The sequence below is a fragment of the Panthera tigris genome, chromosome E3 (assembly GCF_018350195.1).
Source record: "Panthera tigris isolate Pti1 chromosome E3, P.tigris_Pti1_mat1.1, whole genome shotgun sequence".
Taxonomy (NCBI): Eukaryota; Metazoa; Chordata; class Mammalia; order Carnivora; family Felidae; genus Panthera; species Panthera tigris.
The window spans coordinates 2,640,019-2,662,440 of record NC_056675.1 but is presented as its reverse complement, the minus strand read 5'-3'; the positions used below and the strand labels follow the sequence as shown (position 1 = coordinate 2,662,440).

Below are 22,422 nucleotides of genomic sequence, written 5' to 3'. Positions count from 1 at the left end.
TCTAGGTCTTCATTTTCTTTTTTAAAGTTTCTCCCCTGGGGTTAGCTGCAAGGGAGTTGGGGACAGAGAGGGGACTTTCATGAAACCAAGGCCCTCCCTGGAGTGTTCCCTTTTACCAAATCTGCACAAACCTTCAAAGACCTCTTCCCAGAAAGGATAATGTTGCCCAGCTTAACATGGAGCCTGGTTGAAACCTTGTTTCTAAACAGACTGTACTGCATCATCACCAGTGGCTCCTTTAAGGGAAAAGGGTGTCACAATAGGAAAGATGACATCCAGGTGCAGACTGCATGGATGGTCACAGTGACTAATAAAATATTCAGCAGTTGCTGCTGTGGCCTCAGCAAGGACGTGCAGCAGAGCCAGCTGATGCCTGAGTGTGAGGAAGTGCACCGGGATTCGTGGTAAGGCCCATTTAGGAAGGAGTTGGGGGCCTCTGAGGCCCATTGTACAGGAGGCACTTAAAAAGTTGGCCCCCTGAGAGCACTAATGTGCTTCGATTTGGCCATTTATGAAAGGGAAGGGACCATTAGGACTCAGAAAAGATGTCTGGCCTGCACCATTTAGAGGACACAGGGGTCACCTGTGTGTCAACAGAGTAAAAGGGTCATTCATAAAGCCCTACATCTATTTGTCAGCCCTACAGCCGAGCTCACCACGCGGGAGGCAGTGTGGCAAGAGACGTGCTATTGCGTTTCTCTACTTTCTGGTCAATTCTAACAGTTTGCAATTGAATGTTGCTCTCATGGATGTGTGGTCCCAACTCCAGACAGTTTCCATAGGCACAGATGGCTCCCAGTCCTGCTCAATCCGCCCCCTTAATTGAACGAGGCCAATAATCTTGTAACCGACGCCCTCTGCCAGTTGGTGATGGGGCTACGGTGCATATCTCTGCCTCTGGACACTCGCAAGACCTCAACGCTCACTGACAGCCAAGTGCGAAAGACACAAAAAGAGTGGAGAAAAACGAGTTTTAAAGATGCCAAAGCTAACGTGTTAGCAAGATTTTAAAACATGTTTCCCTTGGCTTGTGGAGAACAGAGAACAGACCTTTTCTCAAACTGCCTCTCTTTCAGCCGTGACGTCTTCTCTGAAACATGGAAGTTATATAAACAGAAAAAAACGTCCCTTCCAAATATTGGTTCAGATGCAGGAAGTACACAGTTGCCAAAGGAGATGAACAAACTAGGAATCAGAAAAAAGCAAATTATTCTTGAAGGCATCAAAGTAGGTTTCCCAAACAAAGGAGAGTGCTATTTCTTTGTTAAGGAAGAAAAAAAAAGCCATTATGGAACAAACTTTACCCTTTAATGTCGATGTACGACAAAAACGCTTTCGCTCTGATCTGCGATCTGTCTTTCTTGCCATTCTCCAACTTCGGTGTCCTCCAGAAAGGGATTTACTGAGTGGCTTTACACATCTTTCAAGTAAAGATTAACAACAACAATAATAATAAAGTAATAAATTGGCCACGAATCTTGGCACAACCTGAAACCATATGTTCTGAGAGTTGCTTCATTCACTGCTAATTAAGTTTCCTTCCCCTCCCCCCCAACACACAAAATGAGACCTTTTTTTGGGATCCAACAAATAGCTTCAGGCATGTGGGCATCTTGATGGAGTCTCTTCTTCTCTTTGGAGGATCAAATCCCAGCCAGCTTTGTTTGAAGTTCAGAGCCCTGCATGGCATCTGAGAAGTGTTAATAAAACAGGAGTGCATGTGTGAAGTTACTCTAAAATTCCCAAGACTTCATCCCAGGAGGGAAGCGTAACAACGACTCACTGACTTTAACAACAACACCGCCACAGAGGATGGTCTACCAGTCACCCTGACACGATGGAATCACACGTGTCTTCGGGCCCCAGGCCACCCGAAGAACTCAGGTGCGGCCATCAGTACATTCTCTGCCTCTCTTCTAATCAACGTCCTGTCCAGACGGTCACCAGCCCTCTCTGCAGCAAAAGCCACTGAGCATTTGGGTATAAACATAGCTTGTTTGTCTTGTGTTAGTGCAGCCTTGCAAAACACAGATGTTCTCCTTTTAATCCTGTTTGTGCTCTGCGATGGTCACACTTGGTGTCATTTGGCTGCAGGAATCCCCTCTAGGAATGATCCTGCAAGAAACAGCCTGTGCATGGAGCCATCTGATTTGGGGCAGTTGCCTGCTTCTGTGCAAAGCTGAGCACAGTTAATTTATTGGAACAGAATGGGTTATAAGGGTGAGTATGATCATATAAATACCTTTTTTTTTTTAAGGCAAACTATATAGAATCTAATCATCTGGACCTACAAGGTAAGTTTATGATTACGAGTGTGTGTGTGTGTGTGTGTGTGTGTGTTAACGTTTATTTATTTTGAGAGAGAGGGAGAGTGAGGGGCAGAGAGAAAGAGGGATAAAGAACCCCCAGCAGGCTCCACATCATCCACACAGAGCCTGGTGAGGGGCTTGAACTCTTGAACCGTGAGATCATGACCTGAGCCGAAATCAAAAGCCAGATGCTTAGCCAACTAGGCCACCCAGGTGCCCCAGTTTATGGCTCTGTTTCCTGTACTTTTGGATTTTCACTCCTCCACCAGGATTTCTTGGCTTTCCCCAGAGACATGGCATGTCTTCAGAGTCAAGAGCTCAGACTAATGGCGAACAGTCTGGGTTCAAGACCCGGACCTGCTGCTCCCTAGCTGTGTGGCCTGAGGCAAAGCACCTTACCTCTCTGGGCTGTTTCTTCATCGGTAAAGAGGAGCTAGGGCCGTTGTGAAGATTAAGGGGGATACTTCCCAGAGGCACATGGAGTAAACGTGTAATACATATTCGTAATTCTTTTTGTCTGTGTCCCTCATTTCAGGCCTTGATCTTGATCAGCAGCAAGAGCCAGCTCGAGGCTCAGAGCCTTGTAATGAAGCAGACTGTGTGTCTACTTCCCACAGAAATGCCCACCTTGTCCCTCCTTTGGATCAAGGAGTGAAGTCCTCTGTGAACCACAGAATTATCACAAAGCGCGTGTCGCTGGGGGGCTGGGGTGCAAATTGTGGATTAGCTATAGAGAGAGGGTCTGTCCTCGATGAATCAGACACGGGGCAGATCAGTTTGGACGTGCAAAGGGAAGATCCAGATTCAGGGATGGTTAATTAAGAGCCTACTCTGTGCTCAGAAATTTGTTAGGTCTATTTTCACGTGTGGTTTTGTGTAACACCCGTGACAAATCTATAGCACAGGTACCATTATGATTTCCGATCTATAGATGTAACTGAGCTTTAGGGAAGCTAAACAATTTGTCCGCCATCCAAAAGTTGCCCTCTGCCTGCGGGATGAAGTCCCAGACCCCAGGGATGCTCCGCAGCCTGGCCCTCCATCTATCCACCCCCATTACTCCATCCCCCTGCCTTATCCCTCGCTGTCACCCAAAGGAAACCGGTTTTTTTTCCCCTACCTTAAAGGAGACTGAGACTCCCACAGCCAGCAATACAACCAGCGGAAAACCCAACCCCCCGAAGGACTGAACTGTAATGATAGTCTTTACTGACAATTTCCCACGGAAGGGCCTTCACACACAGAGGGATGTCCTAAAAACCCACTTTCCATGCTTCTCACCTCAAAGCCCTGGTTCTTCCGGGAGCTGTTCCCCCCCATCCTCTTCTCTCCTTCATTAATTCTTTAATGCCAGTCCTTTGTTCCCTCCTTCCTGCAACCCCACCCCCCCCCCCCCCCCCCCCCCCCCCCCCCCCCCGCCCCATCCTTCCTCTAATAGAGGAAAGTGATCACCTCTGGCCTTTGACCCCGGGGCCTGTCCCCTCCCCACACAGCTCAGCAGGGCAAGGCTAGCAGGAAGGTGTTTGAAAGATTGCAAATATGTATGCTAACTTTTTTGTCCTTTATCTGATTTGCCTTGCGTTCTAGCAACACTGTGATGGGGGCTCGGTTTCCTGCGTGGGCCTCGAGGGGTCTTTTCTCTGAGACTCACTCTGCCCAGGCAGCTTCTTTATCATTCCTCTGCCTGGTGGTCACCACGTGATGTTGGATTATATCGAACTCCCGCCTTATTTTGAGTTTCCTCTTTTTTTTTTTTAACTTTTTAAAAATTATTTTATGTTTAGTTTATTTTGAGAGAGGGAGAGAGAGAGAGAGAGCGCGCGCACAAGTGGAGGAGGGGCAGAGAGAAGGAGAGGCAGAATCCCAAGCAGGTTCTGCACCATCAGCACAGAGCCCAAGGCAGGACTTGAGCCCATGAACCACAAGATCATGACCTGAGCAGAGATCAAGAGTCGGGAGCTTAACCGACTGCACCACCCAGGCTCCCCTCGAGTTTCTTGAGGGACCCACAGCCAACTCTCCGCAGAAGATGGCTTCTGCTGTTCTTTAGGAGTGCCTTAAGCAAATGAGAATTGATTCTTCTCAACGACAAAAAGACAAGAGATGGGCTGTTACTGGTGTTGACTCAGCAGCCACTGGGAGTCAGGGCCGGCCTCTCCATGGTCCCGCAGCCTTTCCCTTGCCCTGGGAGCCCCGTCACGGCAAGATGACCCTGGGGTTCTAGATGGAGCATCTGTGTTCAAGGGAGGGAGAAATAGGGAGCCGAGGCAAGCGGCTCTCTGAACTTTAGCCAGGAATGCAACGGCATTCCTAGAACTTGGCCTTGTCTTCGACATGAACCAAGGTGTCTCATCGGCCGTCACTGGGTTGCGAGGCCTTCCCCAGCTTGTTTAACGGGGTCTTGTGATCTGATTTGGTTTTGCATTTATTTTATTTATTTTTCTATCACAGTGAAATTCACATGACATACAGTAACCATTGTAAAGGGAATAATTCAGTGGCATTTACTAGGCATGCAGCTTCCACCTCTACCTAATTCCGAGGCATTTTCACCCCCCGGGAAGGAGACCCTGAGCAGTTACTCCTCACTGTCCCCACCCTCTGCTTTCTGGTTCCAGGGATTTACCTAAACTGCACATTTCTTATAAGATGGAATTCTACAACATGTGACCTTTTGCATTGACATCTTTTACTCGGCATCACGTTTTTGAGGTTCATCCACACAGTATCGTCTATCAGAACTTCGTTCTTTTTTTTTAATTTTGTTAAAAAAATATTTCATGTTTATTTTTGGAGAGAGAGACAGAATGTGAGCGGGAGAGGTGTAGAGAGAGAGGGAGACACAGAACTCAAAGCAGGCTCCAGGCTCTGAGCTGTCAGCACAGAGCCTGACGCAAGTCTCGAACTCATGGACTCACAGACCGTGAGATCATGACCTGAGCCAAAGTTGGTTGCTGCTCAATCAACTGAGCCATCCAGGTGCCCCAGCATTCTGCTTTTTTTTATGGATAAATGATTTTTGTATTGTATGGATATACCATAATTCGTTTGCCCATCCATCTGTTGGTGGACATCTGGGCTGTTATCATGTCTCTCGAGCCTAGGCATGCTGGCTCCCAGCTGTGGACCTCTGCAGAGTGGCCTGGGCCCCAGAGTAAAGAGGTGCATGGAGGAGGCTCCAGAAGGAGGGTGGGGGGACTGAGCCTGGGTGACTCCGTCAGTCAAGTGGCCGACCTCGGCTCATGTCATGATCTCACGGTTCGTGAGTTTGAGCCACACATGGGCTCGCTGCTGTCATGGGCTCCCATGCTGTCATGGGCTCGCTGCTGGCTCCCTGCTTTGGATCCTCTGCACCCCCCGTACCTTCCCCACTTCTGCTCTCTCTCAAAAATAAATGAAACATTTCTTTTTAAAAGAAGCCTCCATAAATGTCCATCAACTGATGAATGGATAAAGAAAATGTGGTCTATATGTACAATGGAATACTACTTGGCAATGAGAAAGAACCAAATCTGGCCATTTGCAGCAACGTGGATGGAACTGGAGGGTATTATGCTAAGTGAAGTAAGTCAGGCAGAGAAAGACAGATACCATATGTTTTCACTCATATGTGGGTCCTGAGAACAGAAGGCCATGGGGGAGGGGAAGGGGGGAAAATGTTACAGAGAGGGAGGGAGGCAAACCGTAAGAGACTCTTAAATACAGAGAACAAACTGAGGGTGGATGGGGGGTGGGGGAGAGGGGAAAGCGGGTGATGGGCACTGAGGAGGGCACCTGTTGGGATGAGCACTGGGTGTTGTATGGAAACCAATTTGACAATAAATTATATTTAATAAGTAAATAAACATTAAAAATTTTTTAAATGAAAAAAGGAGGCTCCAGGCATGCCCCAGTTGCCTGAGGGAGCAAGGATGATCCTGGGACGGGGAGCCACTTGGGGGCCTACTGGAAAGCATCTTCATCTACTTCCCAACGCTTCGGCGGCCCTGTGATTACCTGCCTTCTGGGAGCATTTGCCTTCTGCGTGCACTTAGAACCACCAAGGAAGCAGTACTATCTTAACCTGGGGTCATCCAATCCAGGACTGCCTTGGCTGGAGCCCAACCAAGAACATTCCTCAGCACCGGTGTCATTTTATGTCGTTCTTATTAGTAATCACATAGGATTCATAGCCGGTTGACTTTTACTCTTGCCAGAGGCTGATAAATTGGCCAGACGCAAGGATCATTCTTCAATAATTAAAAGCCTTTATGGCTTGCAGGAAGAAGCAAATTTGTGAGTATCCACCATGGATCTGTATAATGCTCCTCCCTGCCAATCAATCACCGCTGCTAGCGGGTGAACTGTTCACCTTTGACTTGGTCTCTGGAACCTCAGTTCAGCCGTCCGAAGGCAGTACTCTCTGCAGAGATCAGGCACTTTCACGTGTCCCCTGGCATTTGCCCGTGGACTAATTGGTCCAGGGGAATCGAAGTGTGGTCCCCGAACGGGCTCAGCATCTAGGAGGTTTGCATGGAGCTACCGTTTCGGCCCTTTTCAATTTCCTGCTCTGGAGCCGAATGCACCTAGCACACCCAGCACACCATCCTGGGCCCCTAGGGAAGGACTCTGTCTTCCTAGGAAAAGACCCAGGAAGAAAATGCCCAGCTATCAGCTTATGACAAGGGAAGGGAAGGTCTAGACAATGGTATACAAAGGCACCAAATGGACAAGTATGGCCCAAGATGACTTAACTTCTCAAAAGCGGAGATTTTGTTTCAGAGTGAGCCATCACTGCATGTGCTTAAGAGCTCTGGTTTTTGAGTCAAAAAGACCTGAGTCTGATTCCCGCCTCTGCCACTTAATAGCTGGGTGATCTTGGGTAAGTAACATAACCTCTCTGAGTGTCTGTTCAACCTCACGAGGAGGAGGTAGGAAAGCCCGTGAAGCGCGGTGCCTGCCACAGGGCGAGAGCACAGCAAACCGCAGCCGTTAACAATTCTCGTGACTCTTCACGTCCTCGCTTCACTTGCCCCTGTGGATCTAGACAGATCTGCCGGTACCCCACCTCTCCAAACCTCCCCCATTTCAGTCATTCCAATCCAAGGTTTTATGGACTCAACTCTTGCCAGGGCATTTTTCTTAGGGGGCCCTCTTTGCCAGGATGGGCTGAAGATTATAAAGTGTGGTTAAGAGTTTCAAGGTCAAACCTAGTACTTCCTATGAAAATAAAAGATGGCAGTACATTACGTTGTCAAGTTAATACAGCGTGATGGAGCGTCTCCAGACTGCACATCCTGGAAGACTGTAAAAGTCTAATAGATTTAGGGTAACTGTACCTCGGGGAGCGTATTAGACAGCGCTCATCAATGGATCAAAACTGTCTTGGATGCTCCCTTCCCAGGGAACAGCAGTGGCCCTTAAATGATTGCTTTCCCTTCAACAACCTGGAGATAAATTGTGCTTCATACATTAACTTCACACGAATGGGCCACTTATTTTGACTGGAGAGTGCACCTTATTTTGCCCCAAATGAAAAGGCATATCCTTTGAAAGCCAAATTCTGCATTCTTTAAAATTACTGCAAAATGACATAATGCCATATTAACTCCCTCCCCGTAGCTCTATCTCTGCTGATTTCAGATGTGTTTGGACACATTTAGCATCGTGCCCCTGTTGGTGAAGTGTCTTTAATTATTCCGAAGGATGTTCTGATGCATTTAAGTCTTAATCATGTGTACGATTAGCCGGGTGTAAAGTTTGTATATATGCTCCTAGGAAGACATCATTTCGATGAGCTTTTATCCCGGGAAGAAATGCCATTGTACAACGAAAATGGTAACAGAAATAACCTAACTGGACCACACAGACTTTTTAAGAGTTGCCACGTGAACTCATGGATTTATTTTCCTCATTTCGCACATTCCTAAAATTGCATACGTTTTCACAGTCCGAACAGTCACTGAGGAGCCATCGTTCCAATGAGCTGAGGTTGGATGAAGAATAGCACTTGACAGATTCTTGCCCCCTGCTTCTCATGCATCTCCCTGTTAGCTGGGATTTAATCTCTTCCAGGGGGAGGACTGCTCAAATTGAGTAATTTCTATCCCCTCTAATTTAAATAGACAATGCCTCACGGTACCCCTCAGGGACGAGGCAGGCGGATGGAGCATCCGTTACCAGGGTCTTGACACCTTGCGTTCAGAGACAAGATGCTGTGGGAGAAGGTGTGCACATCACTTCTCCCATGAGTTTGTCCAAACAGTCCTAGGCCAGCCCAGATCCCAGGGAAAGGGAAACAAGCCCCATCTCCTGATAAGAGGACTGTCGAAACGTGCAGCCGCCTCGAATCCACCACAGCAATCCCAAACATGGAGACTGTTACCATTTGAAGCCCTTTGTTACACCACACATGCATATTTGCAGGTTCAACCAAGCCAAGAGCAGCTTAAAGTAATTTCTACACACTCTACGAGATAAATTTGATTTGTCCTTGTTCCTCATCCTCCATTTCCAAGTGATTGCCAAGAATCACTAAAGCTGGTCCATTTTACTTTCCAAATATTGTGCAGATTTCCACCTCTCTCCGACCCCACCACCATCACCACCATCACCCTCTTCACTGCCACCACCACCATGATCATTATCACCATCGTCACCACCACCACCATAATCCCAATTCCTTTATTGTGAGTCCCTACATGCAACAAACTGAATGTTGGTATCCCCATCCCCCAGATTCCTATGTTGAAATCCTAGCTCCCACTGTTATGGTACCAAGAGGGAACACACTTGTGAGATGACGTGGGATTCGTGCCTTTATATAAAAGAGGCCCCAATATGCTCCCTTTCCTCTGCCACCATGTGAGGACCCCAGGAAGCACGTGTCTGTGAGCCAGGAAGCAGGTACTCACCACACACAGAATCTGCCAGCACCCTGACCTTGGACTTCCCAACCTGGCAACCGAGAGAAATATTTGCTGTTAAGCCCCCAAGTCCGTGATACTTTTAAATATTTTTAAAATGTTTATTATTTATTTTGAGAGAAAGAGAGAGTGCACAAGCAGTGGAGGGGCAGAGAGAGAGGGGGAGAGAGAGAGAGAGAGAGAGAGAGAGAGAGAGGATCCCAAGCAGGCTATGCACAGTTGGCACGGAGCCCAGTGTGGGGCTTGAACTCACAAACCGTGAGATAATGACCTGAGCTGAAATCAAGAGTCAAATGCTTAACGAACTGAGCCACCCAGACGCCCCTGTAGTCTGTGATATTTTTGTTATAGCAAAAATATAACTGGACTGAGACCCCAGCCCACAACGTTATGTTAAAAGTACATTCGCTAATGACTGCTCACTAACAATTTCACATACTTTAGACTTCTTATCCCAGAGAGAGGTTAAAGCTTCCTAAGGGCAAAGGCTGGATCTTTTCCTTCTCTGAAATAACATGGACATAAGAGCTTTCTGGTGGGCTGGAAATATTCTGAACCTTGGTCGCGGTCGGGGTTACATAGGTGTGTACATGTGCCCCGAGCCCCATACGGTACTGCACTGTTTCACCACACCTCAGTAAAGCTGAAGACGGCAGTAATGATCTGATGATTTATTAAACACCCACTAGGTGCCAGGCACTGGGCTTATGGGCTTTATGTATATTATTTTTATCCTCATACGAACTGGGTGAGGTTGATAACATCCCCCTGGACAGTTGAACAAATTGAGGTTCAAAGACATGAGGTAGTTTGTCCAGAGTCACATGGTTGGTCAGTTCCGGAGTCTCGAGCCACATTCAGGCAGATTCGACTGTGAATCTTTTGTTCTTCTCAGCTGAAGTCACCAAGACCTCAAGGGAAAAAGAAACACACACACACACACACACACACACACACACCTGTACACACATTTATTCAAGATGAGCTTTCAAACTAAAACTCCAAAGTACATCTTGTAAAGAATAACAAATTCATCCTCCCAAGGAAATACAAACGCAAGAGCAATCTGAACGGACTTGCCAAGGATGAACCCAGAACAGAGCTTCCCAACCCCTAACGTGCACCGAACCACCTGAGTGTCTTGCTAAAAGACAGATTCAGGTTGAGGACATCTGGAGGGGGAGAGGGTCCACCTTTCTCACGAGCTCCGGGGGATGGCAGGGCTGCTTCTCTGTGACCCGAACTTTACAAAGTCAAACATCAGAGCACATTTCCATGCACGTGGGATCAATCAAATCATTAGCAAAACACAAGAAATTGCTTAGACAGTTAGACAATAATTCCTGCAAATGCAAAATATTGGCATTGTCTCTGAACAGGGTAAAAATGAAATCATTTTCCCAAGTGATGTGGTCGCCACCCTTTCTGCGGGGTCCAGCCCGAAGCCTGTAGGTCTCTCTTTGTTGCAAGATATCAAGGTGTCCCACAGCCTAGCCCACCCCAGCTCTCAGGGACACCAGAGATGCTTCCCCACGATCTCATTCCGTAGGAGGGAGCCCCCGGGCTCTGTCCGCAGTCCACGCCAACGGCGTTCACACCGGCCGCTGCCAGCGAGGCATTGCGGCTGTAAGAAACCCTGAGTCTGGGTTCACACACGAACACGATTCACAACTTCTTATCCCCACGCTCCTTTTCTCTTGCCACCCTGCCCCCCACCCCACCCCTGATTTTCACCGAAGTCAGTTTGCACGTGAGCAGCGCATTCACAAGGGGACAGGAGCTGTCATTCTGCAAATCCCAGACCTGAGTTCAGACAGAAAATGGGATTCAGCTCCAGGTTTACCCACGGCGGCTGTCTCATTCATTACGGAGAGATCAAAATAGCTGTAGGTAGGAACTCATCTAACTTAACTCGACATGCCTGCAGTCCATAACAAAGGAAGTTCCTCATCCAGCCAGCTCTTGGGTCCTGCTCAACAAATTTGCTCCCTGAAATCACACAGTGGCTAGGCAAAAAGGAAATATATTTCCTTTTATGTATATAAGTAAAATATTTATATATAAATATATACTATGTAATCTCAAGTACAGCCCTGAGATCTCAAGAACGTCATTCTTTGATTTTTGCCGCAATGTGGTGGGATACACTCCGAGAAGGAGTTTTTGTTGTGTTTTTCTCTCCGTATGGGCCGTTCTGACTGTCCCAGGCAGGCCACGAGGGAATGACGATCGAAAGAGTAAGGTGCACGTGAGGATTGTAGGAGAGACACGGGGCGCCGGGCCTCGGTTCGGGAATGCAGCGGGGGTAATCAGCAAGCTAGCAAGTTAGGTCTGGAACTGCCAAGAACGTTCACCCCGAACGCCATCTCTTTCATGAGATGCTGACGTGCAGGGTCTGCACAGCATTGCCAGCGGCTTTGTGGACAACTGTGTTATAAGCCCTCCACAAAGATCCAGCTATTTGGCTGTTGTTATGGGAACGGTACAATTATGGCCAGATCGGAGTTGTGATGGGGGACAGAAAAGAAAGAGGATTGGGGGTGGGCAAAATCGCTATTTTCGCCCAAATGCATTTTGGCTGATCACCTGTGCTGAATGCGAACAACAATTGAGAAGAGAAGGTAGTAGGAACCCTACTTGGCCTCCCGGATTATAGGCCGGAGTTTGTGCTGAAAAAAAAAAACAGAAGAAATCGCCTTTAAGAGAGGAAAGATCACGTCCTCTTACTTTCTTTGTCATTTCACAAAAATACTATAATTGTGCGTCAGAGCAGGAAGTTCAGCGATGTTCAAAGATTCTATGTGGCCTCTTTACTTCTGTTACCGAAGTTAATACATGTCTGAAATATGTAATTTTGCAATTTAAGGTTTTTGATTGAAAAATCTAAAGTATCAGTCAATAATCTTCCAAAAGGATTGTTATCATTATCCAAGCAAGTCAAGTAAATGCCTGTCTACAAGCTAATTAAGATAGCAATCGACACGCGAAGGCGATCCGCGCTCTATGAAACCGAGTGTCTTTTTCAAAGCCATAGGCGGGAAGAGGAGGTTACTTGCCATAAAAATGGCAATGCGAGTTCACACAATGCTTCCCTCCTTCCATCTCCCAAATCATAGAAATAATGGAAAAAGTATAAAAATATGTTTTGAGACTTAACTGCCCTTGAAAAACACCTAGGTTCTTTGGAAATTAAATCCTGCCAGGTAAAGAGAACAGAATGGACTCCATGTAGCCGAGGACTGGGTCATCTGGGGAGGACTTTGCTACCCACAGATGGGGGCTGAAACATTGCAACAGTGGCCCAAGGTGGTTGCCTGAGGTGGCAGGAATGAGCAGACACACCCACAAAACTGACCTGGTGTCAAACTGCATCCTGTCCACATCCCTGTGGGACAAGGACCAAGCCACCAGAGAGCTCACATTGGGGCTGGCTTACTTCAGTTCCTGTTACCCGACACATCATGGCTGACTTTCAACAAATATTACAGGCATGCTGGAAAGCAAGAAGAAACAGAGTCTGAAGAGACAAAGCAAGCCCCAGAATCAGACTTAGATATGACACAGATGTTGAAATGATCAGGCTGTGGGCTTAAAACGACTATGATTCATCTGCTAAGGGATCTGACGGAAAAAGTGGACACCACACAAGAACAGATGGGCAGTGTAAGCAGAGAGATGGAAATGCTTGTGAAGAATCAGAAGGAAATGCTAGAAATCAAAAACTCTGTCACAGAAATGAACAACGTTTTGGGTGGGCAGATCAGTAGATAGGGGATGGTCGAGGAAAGAGCCAGTGAGCTTGAAAAATGTCAAGAAACTTCCCAAACTGAAATGCACATAGAATGAATAATGAGGGAAAGGGGGGGGGCAGTGGGACACAATAGCCAGAAGGGTAGGACAATTACAAAATGTACAACGTGTGTGTAATTGGGATACCAGAAGGAGGAGAAACAGAGAAAGGAACAGAAGGAATATTTCAAATAATAATGACTGAGAGTTTTAAACAATTAATGACAGACACCAAACTATAGTTATAGCAAGCTCGGGGAACATCAAGGAGAATAAACACCAAAAAATCTACACCTGGGCACATCATATTCAAACTGCAGAAAATCAAAGACAAAGAGAAAATCTTGAATGAAGCCAATGGAAGAAAACACCTTATGTACAGAGAATGAGGATTAGAATTACATCAGAGATCGCTTCACAAACCACGTAAGCAAAAGGAGAGTGGAGTGGAATCTTTACTGGGTCATAAAAAGAAAAAGACCTCCAACCCAGAAATCCGATCCAGCAAAGCCATCCCTCGAAGGTAGGAAGAAATACGTTCTCAAACAAAAAGTGAGGATTTGTCTCCAGTAGACCTACCTTGTAAGTAATGTTAGGAGCTCTTAGATAATGTTAGGTCAGAAGCTTAGATCTACAGAGGAGTGCCTGGGTGGTTCAGTCAGTTAAGCATCCAACTTCGGCTCAGGTCATGATCTTGTGGTTCATGAGTTCAAGTCCCACGTCAGACTCTGTGCTGACAGCTCAGAGCCTGGAGCCTGCTTCAGATTCTGTTTCTCTCTCTCTCTGTCTCAAAAATAAATAAAAACATTTTTAAAAATAAAAAAAAAAAAGAAACTCAGATCTACATAAAGAAAGGAAGAGCATTGGAGAAGGAATAAATGAAGCTAAAATAAAATGTCTTCTTTTTCTTATTCTTAATTGATCTGATAAGTAACTGTTCAAAATGATAACAACAACAAGGTAATGGGTGATCACAGCCAATGGATAGGTCTGGTGCCCGGCAGCAACACTATAGCAGAAATTAGAATACTCTACTATATGTACCTGTACATGCTGACCGTGAAGTAGTTGTTTGAAAGTGAACTTGGATTGGTTGTGCATGTACATTGGAAACACTAAAACAATTCTTAAAAGAAGTATAATTGACATACTAACAGAGGAGAGAAAATTGAATCATATAAGATTCAGACCAGAGAAGATAGAAAAAGACAGGAAGACCAAAACAAAAACAAAAACAATACAAAAACAAAAACAAAACAAACAAAAAAATAAAGACAAAGGGCTACAAATAGAAAATAATTGTAAATATGGTAGATATTAACCCGACAACAAAAACCCATACTCAGAGATGCCTCATTTCCTCTCACTTCCTTTCTGGTCTCCTAAACCACATAGATAATTCCTTTCATTAGCTTGTTTATCTTTCCTGTGTTCCTTTCCAGAAAAAAAATTAAACACACACACACACACACACACACACACACACACGCACTTAGTATATTCCAATACTCTTTTGCAATTTGCTTTTTTCACTTAGCAACATATCCTGGAGACCAATCTATTCTAACGATCTTCCTCATTGTTTTCCCAGGCGCACAGCCATCAACTGCATGGACGTACCACAATTTGTTCAATGAGTCTCCCATGAATGGTATTTGGGTTCTTTCCAATATTTTGCTTTTAGAAACAAGGCTGCAATACCGGCCTGTTCATACGTTGTTTCATATTTGTGGAGGTGTGTTTTCAGGGTAAATCCCTAGGGGTGGGATTGGAGCGGCCAAGGCTAAGTGCTTTGTGGTTGGTTGGATATCACCACATTCCCTTCCGGAGGCGCTAGCCATGTTGTATCCTACTGCATTTTCCCCAAAAGAGTAGTGTTGTTCAGGTCTAGAATTTCTGCCAGAATGGAAGGTAAGAGATGGTACCTTGGTGTAGTTTTAATTTCTATTTCTCTTATTAAGTTGAATATCTTTTCATAGGTCTAAAAGGGCTATGTGTACATTGACTTTTATGAGCTATGTGGTTATGTCTTTTGCTCATTTTTCAGTCAAGTTTGTGGTCTTTAAACCCTCCCTTTTAAAAGGCTCTTTATATATTAGGGATGTTACTAGGATATATACTAGAATATATATAGATAGATAGATAGATAGATAGATATAGATATAGATAGATATATAGATATAGATATAGATATAGATATATGGATATATATATAGATAGATACATACATACATACTTGTCTATAATAGGAGCTATATTTATGATCCCTGGTTTCACATTTGTTGTGTGTTTTTTACTTTGCTTACGCTGATTTTTTAAATCATAAAAAGGTATATTTTTATGCAATCAAATTAATCAGTCTTTATTGATGGCATCTGGATTTTTCATCATATTTCGAAAGGATTTCTTCACATCCAGGTTGTAAAGGAATTCATCCACAATTTTGAAAGAAGACTTTACATGAGTTCTCCAATCCATTTTGATTTTTTTCTGGTTTATGGTGTGAAGAACTAATTCAATTTGGTCCAAGTCTAAATGTTATATTACAAAACCATTTATTAAAAGCTTTCTCTTTTCTCCCAATGATTTGAGATGTCACATATGACATGCACTAAATTTTCTTTTGTTGTTAGGTCTGTTTCTGGCTTTTGTATTGACCTTTCTGTCTATTTATGCAATAGTACCACATTCTTAGTCATGGAGGTTGTATGTTTACAGGAACTCACCTTTATTTCTCTTTTGTGTGGTTTCCCTATTTTTGCATGTTTATCTTTCCATTTGAACATTCAAATCATCTTGTCTGGCTCCAGGAAAAAAAACCTACTTGGCATTTTTATGGAGATGTTGACATCTTTATGACGCTGAGCCACCTTGTTCAGGAACAAGAGGTACCCACTTGCTCAAGTTCGTTTTTGTGGGAAGATATTGGATCCTTCATTAGGAATTTCTCATCCTGTGCTATGTAGGATATATACAAATAAACTGACACACAGACAATGTTATTGACTGCAGAGTTTTAAAGATAAACAGAAAAGATTCCCAGGTACTAGAAAGCAGACGTTGATTTCCCCGTAAAGCTAGACAATCCAGACATCTCCTCAGCAGCATGAAATGCCAGCACACATGACATAGCTGAGGAAGAGTAATTGTCAATCTCGAATTATATACCCAGAGAAGCTATGAGTTATCGCTCAAGAGTGAGAACCACCCCTCCACAGTAAAGCTTCTAAAGCATGCACTTCAGCAAAGAGAAAAGTTCACTCTGGTGAGGGAGTGGGACATAAGAGGCAAGAGTAAATAAATACATCATGAAATAATTTCATAAATCTTATGAACTACTGAATCTAGCAAAACTATTTTTGTGTTTACAAAAGAGAGATGCCAACTTCTCTAGGGCAGTAACATGGAAAATGGGAGGGAAGAGGTTGAATTTTCTCAGGCCCTTTTTTTTTGCTTTAGGGAAGAACAGAGACACTACATAATTTTAGGTTCTGAGAAAAAGATAAAGTGTATTTGTTTAAAAATGTATGGGTAGCAAAGAAAAACACAGAAGCATAGGCTATCATTTCCAACACAGTAGAAGGAAGAAAAGGAAAGAAAGAAACTTTATCAATTCATAAAGGAAAGTAAGGGGGGGGGGGTGCGGAGAAACATAGTAAATAGAAAAATACAAAACAAGATGATAGAATTAAGCCCCAGTATATCAGTCATCACAATAAATGTGATTGGGTTAATCTCACCTATTAAATATCAGATTGGATTTAAAATACAGTCATATGCTGCTAATAAATAAGAGGCAAATTTAAAACAAGATGAGTCAGGAAGGTTTAGGATTATAAGGTTGCTTTTAAGTAAATTCTTTGTACCCTGTGGTGTTGGTTGGTTGGTTGGTTGGTTGGTTTTTCTTACCCCTGGTGCAAGGATTTACATTTATTTTGGAAAACAGCTTGTTCAATCAGCCCATCACTTCCAGTCTGTCCGGGCTGGTTGGTCTCACTCAGCCACCAAGTCTAACCACTCTTCCCCCAGGTTTCTGTCATGTCCCGCAGTGATGGCTTCAAAAGAAGACAAAAGAAAGAGACCTAAGGCACTCCACCAGAGGCTCCAACTCCCTAATGTCCTTCTTGGGATAATTTCATTCAACAAGTTGCAAATTCACCTGGCCATCTTCTCATTCGGCCTATTTTCTCATCTCGTACGAGTACTTTAACAGGCCAGGGCTCTGACCTCCCGGACATGGTAAGAACTCTGGCTAGTAACGGACTTACCGCATCCCAACTTGTTTTGCCGTAAAGCCCCAAGCAGCCTAAACCCCTTCCTTGAGCTGGAGAAGGAAGACATCAGCTGAAACAGGAGGCTGCATTCCTGCTGCTTAATTAGCACATCACGCACTTCCCGTACTTGGAAATGCTTTTGGTGTCCGTTGTTTTGTTTTCCCTTTGCAGTGATGGAGAAATCAAGGGTCTAAGTCAAGAAACAGTATCAGAACAAAAGTGATAGCTGTGCACTAGTCACTTGGCGTGTTTTAAGTGTAGCCTCCTTAAGATGTTCATTGAGAAGTTCGAGCAAGGCAATCCACTGGTGCACCTGTCTCTTTCAGCTGATACAAGAATAATTAATTACATGAAAATGACTTCCACTGGAGGTTAATTTATTTTGGCTGACAGTCCCATACATACGCAGATATGTCTTCGGCTGCAGTCGAATAGAGCTTTATTTAGAACATTTTATTTATATCTTGGATGATTTCATTCCTAAGAAATTGAGGGGTTGAAAGAGGAGATGGTGCAGGAAGGCAAGGAGGGAACATTTCTCACCGCTTTGTTTTTGTTTTGTTTTGTTTTTAACAAAAAAGGGAAAAAAGGCCAATGTCATGGCTAAGAACTTGGCTTTCTCCCCAGGATATAGTAGAGCTCAGACACACTGAAGGGAAGGGTCAAGCGTGTCCTGGGGTTAAGGTAAAGAGCGGAGGGCCAGGGCAGGGTGGTGGGACTGGCGGATTTTCCGTGGGACCTGCTAGGTCTTTATTCACTTCCTTCCTTCCGAGGGGTCGGGAGTGGGGTCGCGGTGGCCGCCGTGCTGTGTTTGAAGAGGAGACAGCATGAATGTCGTGCCTCAGAATTGGCCCACCTGCCCCCAGCAAGTGTGACCACTGCCTCCCTGGAAGCCAAAGGGGGACTCATCTTCCTTCCCAAATAACGGGTAAACTTTAGCATGGCTTCTGTTAGGTGCCAGGCACCTTCCAAGCATTATCTCCGTCCACCCCCACCCCAACTCTGTGTAGCAGGTTGTTGTTGCCTCCACTTAATAAAAGGGGCAAACTGATGCTCAGAGAGGTTAAGGAACAGGCTCACAGTTGCACAGCCAGACAATGACTGGGGCTGACTCTTCAGTTATGCTCCGCATCGCCTGTCTGTGATCATTGTTAGTGTTACCCAGAAACGTGGTCCTGCAGCATCCCTGGAAGATCTTTTAAATTCCTGATGTGTATCCATGAGTACGTGTGCGAGGGTTTTTAAATTTCAGGCTGGGGTGGCAGTGTCACCTCTGAAGAGGAATTCTGAGGGCTCCCATGAGCGGTTAGCCTCCCCTCTGCTTCACTGGCATAGAAAGCAAGCGAGGCCAAAGTGTGAGAGGAAACTGTTCCCGATAATCATCTTGTGAGCCCCAACCTCATTAGCAGCTGTTATTGCTGGCAGGACAGAGTCCCCACAGGGTGCCGGTCACAACGGGGTATCAGCCCAGGTCCCGGACCCCAAGCCACCAGCCTGTGATGATAATGATAGTCACCATTACCAGTAACACGACCTCCCACTTATTAGCTGCTCATTGAGTCTGGAATTTGGACCCAGATCAGCTGACTCCCGTCCACTGCTTGCTTAGCCTCATGATTTGTGTCTGGTCATTTCGACTTGTTTCCTCTGTGTATGGTGAGGATAATTATGCCCATTTTTAAAATTATATCTACTTAGTCCTGACTTCATATGCAGGATGCATTTACGTAACGCGCATGATTTCATTAACGCTCACAGACACTACCAGGAGGCCTCCCTTTATCTGAGGACACCCACACTGACACAGGGGACGGCAGCCCGCTGAAGGCCACGCAGCTCATTAAGGAGTGGAAAGGAGATTTCAACCAATTTCGGGGAGACTCCAATGCCCCAGCTTTGCCTCCAGGGTTGTCCTAAGAATGAGAGATGACGTGTGTGACCCGGGCACAGCAGGACTCAGTCGCCACTGGGTGAGCCCTGCTGTTACGATCGCGTTCCCACGCCGGCCCTGCCATGGCCAGGGTGAACTTCCAGATCGCGGGCACTGTGAACCCCCACGTCCATCGCTCTTCTTCCCAGCCTCCTCCCTCCTCTCTCGACCCCTTCCACCCCCACTCCACCCCCCACCGGACAGGTTTAGGAGAGAAGCGAATTGGCTGCAGAGACTTGGGGTAACCAATACTAATCTTGCTTTAAAATAGGTACTTCTTTTAAAACACAAAACAAAAACAAAACCTGTTCAGCCAGATTGCCCGGTTTTCTTACACAATAGCTATCTTAATGAAATCTCAAGTTCATTTGCTCTGAGAGCCTCTTAAAATGAAAAGCGCCTGTGTTCCCAATACGGGTCCAGAAACGGTGCCCTGGAGTAAGCAGACACCTATGTCAGCAGCCAATTTTAGGAAACAGACGTACACACTTGCCTCTGCAGCAGAAACGGTCGCCGACTTCCCAGCAGGTGTCCTGTGTCCGCTCCAGCCGCCACGGAGCGGAAAATCATCATTTCTGGGAACCCAACTGGCACTGCCTCGTCGCCCTGAGAGCGGTGGAAGGTGGCGGCGAAAGTCCTGCTTCGGGCTCAGGCTGCCTGGCTTGAAATCCCAGCTCTGAAACTAGGAGAAGCCCCTCTGTGCCTCGGTTTCCTCATCTGTACAACGGGAATAAGAAGACTAGCTCTGCAGAATTGTTGCCTGGACCCGATGAATCAGTTCACGCGTGCGAAGCGCTCCCAGCAGGGTTTGGCACGCAGCCGTGCGTAGGCGCCGTTTAGTAGTCATATCACTTATAGTAACAATGACACCCATCAGTGTTATTTTTACTGTCGTAGGGAAATAGGTTTGAACTTACCATATCTGTGGCAATGCAGCCCTTGTCAGTACTTTTACAGGCAGATTAGGATCATCAAAAAGCTTTTGGGTTCTGCAACAGAACCAGCTAGGTCATGTCAGAGTCTACAGCTAGGGAAAGAGCTGGCTGGGGGTTAGGGGTGAGAGAGGTGAGGGAAGGCTAGAGGCCACGGGTCTGGGGTATCCCTGGAAGCCCGTTATGGCGGGGCCCGACGTGGGGTCAGAGATGGGAGGGGCCTCCATCAAATTCCAGGGGAGCCTGAGACGAGCCTCTCGGCTCAGCCCCAGCCTTGCTTCCTACTGCAGAGCCTTCCAGAATTTGAGGGAGCAGCTCGTTCAGGGGGGAATAGAAGGGAAGTTTCCAGAAAGCATAGGCCCAGAAAATTCATTAGATGGCTCCAGGCAAAGGTGGGAGAATTCTCAACTTATCCATAAGCCATGGACTATTGTAGGTGACCCCGGGGGGGGGGGGTGGTGGTGGTGACAGTGTTAAGTTTCACCTGAGCCCCATGTCCTGGAAAACAGCCTGGTTAAGAAGTCCCCCACCCTTTTGCGTTCCGGATACAGCTTGTAGAGAAAAACACCCTTTCCCACGAGACTCCGATAGGACTTGAGGATGCTGCTGCCCCCTTTCTCTCCATCAAGGCCGGACACAGAACCCCACATTTCCATCCTTCACTTTGTCAATGGCTGCACGAAACAGTCAACCGTAACAGACACTGGTCAGCCAAACTCGGGTTAAGCTTCTCTGCCTCCGCACGCGCCTGACCTTTGGCCCACCCTTAGAGAGAGCCGGCAGCCAGCCCCTCCCAAGACAGGTCCGTCTATAGGAGCGATGTGCTCCCATCAGCACCCCTGTCGTCTCCAGCCCATGCCCGTACAGACTACTGCCCACACCCCTTCTTCCCAGCCTGGCTCCCTCCTCCCCGTGAAAGAAAGGCCTTTTGCCTAACCTTGCGTACCCTTGCCACATTGCAGACCCCAGACCTGAGCTCTCCCTGCATCAACACTGTGTCCTGCCACCTTTGCTCCCCTAATGACCCTTCTGAATGAAGTCTCTCCTTACTGAATCCGGATTTGCTTGTATTTGACGGGGGAGATCCTTGCGTGGGATTTCCCCAAAGCTATGGTTCCCTGCAAGGCTTGGGTTTTCTAGATCCATAAGAAACGGGGTCCCCGACCCCCAGATCTCCACGGAGGGGCCAGGTAAGCATGTGCCTTTCGGGTGGTTCCACGGTGCCTTGAGAGTAACAAAGATTCTGCCTGGGCCCGTCCCTGCTGCAGAATTCTGTGGTTTCTCCAGGAGCCCGGAGAGGAGGAAATCTGTCCGCTGCCTTGTTTCATCCGGAGTAATTATTTGTTCTGTGTTAAAAAAACTTTTTTTTCCGTATTCTTTTGCTGGTGCTGTGGCAAATGGAACCCCCTTTTTCTTTTGGTTTCAGGATGTTCTGCTGTGCACAGCTGTGCGAGAGCAGCTCGCGGTGTTGGTGGTATGTTGAATAATATAAAGGCGGCCGCCACGGTAAAATAATGAGGACGAGCCCACGCGCATGAGGTGTGGCCCTGGAGGGACCAAATCAGAGATTCCCAATTAGGGGTTCACAAACAATGTGAAATGGCACCGTCGGGATTGACTGCTGATAAGAATGTTCCAGCTAATTAAAATGTCAGGGTTTCCTGGTTCGCCAGGATTTATAGTCAACCCCTGGGAGGTAACACTTGTCCGCTGGTCAGTTCCTGCTGATAAGAAGTTCTGCTTGACAGTTACTGAGGTCTTTGATAAATAAAATATGGGAAAACAGATGAATTATTACTTAATAAACGCAGGGTTGTTTGGTAGGTTTTCAGAGCAGAGAGGTTGTAGGCTGGCAGCCTGCGGGCCACAGCCTAGCCTTGAACACCTACTTGGTGTGCACAGGAGTTTTGATTTTATTTTACTGATTTGATCCAACATTTAAAAGAGGAGATCACCCAATACACACACACACACACACACACACACACACACACACACACTTCACATCCAGACTTGTGGCTTCTCTTGAACACTGGCCACACTGGCTGCGTGTCTTGGGTGGGAGGGACCTGAGTACCGGCTGCTGTGCACGGATGGGATCCGTGGCCACCACCCCCTCCCAACTTCCGGATGCGGCCGCAGTGCTGGTGTTTTTCTCATTGACTTTAGCTAACGGCCTCTTCAGGTGCGGGGTCGGCAAATTACACCCACGGCCCCCATCTGGCCCGACACCTGTTTTCCTAGATAAAGTTTTATTAGAACACCTTGTGCTCAGTGTTTACA

General features: G+C 46.2%; 1 long non-coding RNA gene across 2 annotated transcripts; it reads left to right on the top strand.

The window, feature by feature from the left end:
• The first annotated feature begins 329 nt into the window (after positions 1–329).
• LOC122234728 lies at positions 330–21,924 on the top strand. Of its 2 annotated transcripts, XR_006212651.1 has the most exons (7): positions 330–404; positions 1,077–1,980; positions 2,095–2,220; positions 14,595–14,654; positions 15,814–15,891; positions 17,033–17,242; positions 21,566–21,924. It is a non-coding gene; the product is annotated as an uncharacterized LOC122234728 (long non-coding RNA). The 2 variants fall into 2 exon arrangements; XR_006212652.1 differs by lacking the exons at positions 14,595–14,654; positions 15,814–15,891; positions 17,033–17,242; positions 21,566–21,924 and adding an exon at positions 2,845–2,929.
• Positions 21,925–22,422: the final 498 nt, after the last annotated feature.